The 5,941-nt window shown below is 36.0% G+C and overlaps 1 pseudogene; it reads right to left on the reverse strand.

Moving 5' to 3' along the window:
- Positions 1–5,376: 5,376 nt before the first annotated feature.
- The window catches only part of LOC109385667 (UV excision repair protein RAD23 homolog B pseudogene), a 1,754-nt pseudogene continuing 1,189 nt past the window's right edge, over positions 5,377–5,941 (reverse strand).

The following is a 5,941-nucleotide window of genomic DNA, read 5'->3' on the forward strand; positions in this document are numbered from 1 at the left end:
AACCGCTGTTGCTCAGAACTCAAACTCCTGAGCGAGCTCTTAACCAACTGAGCCACTCGGCCGGCCCTATTTTACTTTTATTATTGTATCAACCAGGATTTCCAGAATGATGTTAAAAAGGAGTGGTGAGAGGATACATACTGGTATTTGATCTTCGTTGGAAAGCTTCTAGTTTCATAATTAAGTATGATGATATCTACAGGATTTTGTAGATACACTTTTCAAATTGAGGAAGTCCTCTTCTATACCTACTTTACTGAGAGTTATCATGAATGGATGTTAGATTTTGTCAAATGCTATTTCTACATCTACTGATGCAATCATGTGATTTTTCTTTCTGTTTCTAATCTGTTAATGTGATGGGTTATAGTAATTGATTTTCAAATGTTTGGCAAGCATTGTATACCCAGGATAAATCTCTCTTAGCTGTGGTGTGTAATTCTTTTTCTAAATTGTTGGATTTGACCTGCTAATATATTTTTTAGTATTTTTGCATCTATGTTCATAAGATATATTTTACTGTACCTTTTTTTGCAATGTTTTTGTCTGATTTTGATATTAGGATAATGCTGGCCTTATAGAATGAGTTAGAAAGTATTCCCTGTTTCTATATTCTGGAAGAAATTGTAGAGAATTGGGATTTCTTTAATGTTTGATAGAATACATCACTAAGCACACATGGGTATGGTGTTTTCTGTTTTGAATGTTATTTTTATTGATCCAATTACATTTATTTTACCTTAATTTAGTCCTTCTGTAATGTTCTTGCTTTCTGTATGTAGATGTGAGTTTCTGACATATTGTTTTTCTTCTCTCTAAATAACTTCTTTGAATACATATTGCAAGTCAGGCCTATTGGCAAATAATATTTTTCAGTTTTTCTTAGAGAAAGATTTTATTTCTCTTTCAGTTTTCAAAAATCATTTTGCAGAGTACATAATTCTATGTTGGTGGGTTGTTGTTGTTTTTTCTCAACAGTTTAAATATTTCACTCCACTCTATTTTTACTTGTATAGGTTCTGAAAAGTCAGAGGTAATTCTTACCTTTGCTCCTCTATATGTAAGGTATTTGTTTTACTCTGGCTGTTTTTAGAATTCTTTAAAATTATTTTTTGTAGTTTGAATATGATATGTGTATGTGTAGTATTTGTTTTTATTTTCTGTATTGCTGGTGTTCTCTGAGCTTCCTGGATCTGTGGTTCAGTGTCTGACATTAATTAGGAAAAAATTGTCAGTCATTATTATTTCAAATATATATCTATTCTTTTTTCTTTATTATCTGTCTGGTACTTTCATTATGCATATGTTACACCTTTTGTAGTTTTTGCACAGTTCCTAGATATTTTGTTTGTATTATTTTAGACTTTTTTTTCAGTTTTAGATTTCTGTATTGAAATATTCTGAAGCTCATAGATTCTTTTTAAAAAATTTCTATTAAATTTTATTTATTCCCCATCACTTTTATTTTTTATATACTTTTTCTTTCCTTTTTTACTTATATTAGTTTCAGGTGTACAAAGCAACATAATGATTAGACATTTACACACCTCACAAAGTGAGAACTTCTGCCCCTAAGTCGACACCTCTGACATCATATATAGATGTTACCATACCTTTGATTATATTCCTTATACTGTATTTTACATCCCATTACATTCAATATCAAGTGTACAGTGCAATGGTCAGTTATCTACACAATCTATGAAGTGATCCCCCTGATAAGTCCAGTACCCATCTGGCATGCTACATTGTCTTTACATTGTTGATTATATTCCCCACACTGTATTTCACATCCGTGTGACTATGTTGTGACTATTAATTTGTACTGTTTAATCTTTTAACCTTCTCCCCCATTCCCCAACCTCTTCTGATCTAACAACCATCAGTTTTTTCTTTGTATTTCTGAGTATATTTCTGTTTTGTTTGTGCATTTTTTCTGTTCTTTAGATTTCACATATAAGTGAGATAATATGGTATTTGTCTTTCTCAGTCTGACTTATTTCACTTAGCATAATATTCTTTAGGTCTATCCATGTTGTTGCAAATGGTATGATTTCATTCTTTATAGCAGAGTAATATTCCATTATATAAATGTACCACAATTTCTTTATCCAATCGTCTATTGATAAGCATTTTGGTTGTTTCCGTATCTTGCTATTGTGAATAGTGCTGCAATAAACATAGGGGTGCATATATTTTTTGAATTAGTGTTTTGGATTTTTTTGATAAATACCCAGGAGTGGAATTAGTTCTATTTTTAATTTTTTGAGAACCCTCCATACTGTTTTCCATAGTGGCTGCACCAATTTGCAATCCCACCACAACGCAAGAGGGTTCCCTGTTCTCCACATCCTCACCAACACTTGTTTGTTGATCAAGCTCATAGAGTCTTTTTTTTTTTAATTGGGAAATTGGGGGAGGGGAACAGTGTTGTGGAATTGGGGAAGGGGACCAGCCAAGTTTTTGTTCTTCAGTCTTTGTTGTGGAGGGTGCCAGTCACCATCTGGCTGCCTGTTGGCAGCTCCTGGCCTCTAAACTCAAGGTGCAGAGTTCAGTCTTAGTTGTGGGTGGGCATAGCCACCATCCCATGCAGGAGTCCAACCAGCAGCCTTGTTGTTAAGAGTGCATTCTCTATCCACTGAGCCATCTGGGTGGCAGCTCAGTTCAAGGTGCCGAGTTCAGTCTTAGTTGCAGGCAGGCATAGCCCACAATCGAACAGGCAGTCTTATTGTTAGGAGCATGTGCTCTCACCAGCTGAGTCATCTGCTACCTGTTGGCAGCTCAGCAACAGCTCAGTTCAGGCGCGGCGTCACTGGCCCATATGGGAATTGAACCGGCAGCCCTGTTTGTCAGAGCTTACGCTGTTAAGCTAACTCTTAGCCAACTGAACCACTTGGCCAGCCCAGAGCAAGCTCATAGATTCTTCATGCAGCTGTAACTAGTCTACTAATAAGCCCATCAAAGGCATTCTTTTTTTGTTGTTACTGTGTTTTTAATTTTTAGGATTTATCTTTGGGTTTTTTTGAAGAATTTTGATCTCTCTGCTTATATTTCCCATCTGTTCTTGCATTCTGTCTACTTTATACATTAGAACCCTAAAAATATTAATCACAATTATTTTAAATTCCTGATCTGATCATTCTAACATTTCTACTCTATCTCGATCTAGTTCTAATGCTTGTTGTGTGTCTTTAAACTGAGGTGTTTTTTGTTTTGTTTTGTTTTTACCTTTTAGTATGCCTTGTAGTCTGTACTTGATAGCTGTTTATAACATACTGGGGTAATGAAACTGCTATTAATAGGGGAGGAAAGCATTATACAATCATATAATTAGATCTCTGTCTTGTGTAAATTTGTGCCTTTGTCCTGTGAACTGCATAATGTTTTTCACATTTGTTTTTTTTTTTTTAACCACCTTCTTCAGTTGTGATAAAATGGCTAGAGGTAGTTGCAGTTGGTATTTCTGTTTCCGCACATGAAAGGCTAGAGGAGGTTGGAGTTGTGTATTTTCCTTCTCCCAGGTTGATTGTTCTCTGATAATCCCCAATTGGTTAGGCTTTGATACTTTGATATAATAGCCTGTTGAGGTCAGGCATTTTAAGAAGAAAATAATGCTCTAGCATTTGCCCAGATTATTTCTCCCCACCTGCTGCCAGGAGCAAGAGGGTTTTTTTTCTCTGAGATTCACTGTGTGAGTGTGGTCAAGCTCATAGAGGTAAAAATCATAAATATGTCAGGACCCCCCATATGACTGGGTCCATCTGCAGTTTGTTAACCCTCAGACTTCTCCGCATTGAGTCTTTAAAAATCCATTTATTACAGTTTAGGTTTTCCTACCCCAGCACTGGTTCCCATGAAAGCTTCTGCTTGTGCCTCTCTGTTCCAGTAAGTTGAGAGTCTCTGTATACACACCTGTCTATCTCTCCAAATTTGGTTACAGTGGTTTGCTCTATATAGAACTTAAACAAGTAGCTCTTATATCCCTTTGTTCCATCCTCTGTCTTTGTGCTATTATTGTCATATAAATTTCATTTTATACATTGAATGTCCAAAAACACAGAGATACACAGTTGTATTTTAAATAAAATAGGAGTAAAAAGTTACAAACAAAAAAACCACACACATGTGCTAGCTTTCTCTTTTTCAGCTATCAGGATTTTTCTTTTAATATGCCATGAGATATCTTGATTGTATATTTTCTGAAGTACTTTCCTAGCCACATCTACCAACCCTTCTGAAAGATTTCACCAGCCTTTCCAATGTAATAAAAAATGATGGAATGTAGTTCTGCCCACCTTCTATTTTTGAAAGCAATATAGTCCTAATGACTTTAATGGTCATACAGTATTATCTAACAAGGAAAAAACATTTACAAATATTAGAAACCCAGTGTTGAAACATTTGCATTAACTTTCAAATGATTCAGCATTTTGTGTGTTTTAAAAAAGGCAGCAGTTTGAACTTATGATTTGCTGACAAACACATTTCTGCTGAGGGAAGGGAACATAGGGAGGGAAAATGTTGCATTTCTCCATTGGTCCCAATGTGCTAATTTCACAAAGGGATACATCAAAAGCAAACATGCAATGATGGTTTTAAAACTTTTAGTGCAATATAAGAATGATGTAAACAGTAATTAGACACCTACCAATTTTCCCCAAAACAAACCAAAAAAAATGTAAACAGGAAAATAACTCTGCTTATACTTGTACAGCTTCTCAAATCATGTTACAGGAGCCTCACATTCAATGATAAAGAGATTTTACAATAGCAGTGATTATTTTCATTTTAAGTAAAGGTTCCCCTTCTCCACTGTCCCACCCCAAGTACATAACGGAAAAGAATGGGCTTTCCTGGCATTAATTTTATACTTATTTGAAGCACCAACAATAACCATCAATAATTTGGCATTTCTGTTTATAGTTGTTCCATTTTTTTTTTCAGTTTCACAAAGCCATTATTCAGTGTTGCTATGAAATGAAGACTGTAAATTCTAGGTAGCAAAGATTATTTCTGAAACCAAAGTAAGTAAAAAAAATACAAAGCAAGGTATTACACTAAATTTCCGGATCTAGTACACGAAAAAGAGTTAAACCTAGGAAGTTATCTAGTATTTTATGAAGAAATAAAGACTTAAAAAACTAATTTTTGGTTGCATAACATTTTACACACCGTGCATTTGTAGCTTCTGCTAATTGAACCACACATGCACTGTATTTATCCCTGCCCTATATCCTAGATCCCTCCCTCTCCACCCCCAGCAATTCACCTTATACCATGTATTATGGATATGAGCCCAAGATATCCCAGACAATTCAGTGAACAAAGTTTGGGTAATGCGCTGGTGTGAAGTGTGACGTTAAAAAAATATCCCTTTCAATCTTCATCAAAGTTTTGCTGTAGAAGAAAATTGACAGCCCAATTCTCATTCTTTTCATAAACAAAGTAAGCTTGTATCACAAGCCCTTCAGGAAATCCTAATGCTTTTAATCTTTCTATAGCTTCATTTTTACTTGAATGTAGTTCATATGACCACTTCCAGTTTCTGCAAATCCTCCACTGCCACCACCACGCCCTCCTCCTCCTTGACCACCAGCTTCTTGAACTGGTTTATGTTGCTTGAAGCTAATTTCTATTAACATGCCCCCCCGCATTTAGCCTCTTTTCCCATTAGAGATGAGAGAAGCCCCGGTATGACCGGAAAGGCTGAATTCTCTCTGAGGGGTGCCCCGCCCAGTACGACCGAGGCCGATAAGGCTCCCTCTGAGGAGTGTCTCACGCTGTGACTGGGACCTGTTGAAATGCAAACAGTTAATCTCCTCTTGGGAGTACACAGTAATCAGGTGTCCTAGGGGCTAGGCGGCGGATATGCGAAGGCATAGCATTTGCTGGAACATAATGGATGTGTTAAAGGAAAAAGGCTTTGAAGCACAGGCCTCAA

Source organism: Hipposideros armiger, unplaced genomic scaffold (assembly GCF_001890085.2).
Source record: "Hipposideros armiger isolate ML-2016 unplaced genomic scaffold, ASM189008v1 scaffold_121, whole genome shotgun sequence".
Taxonomy (NCBI): domain Eukaryota; kingdom Metazoa; phylum Chordata; class Mammalia; order Chiroptera; family Hipposideridae; genus Hipposideros; species Hipposideros armiger.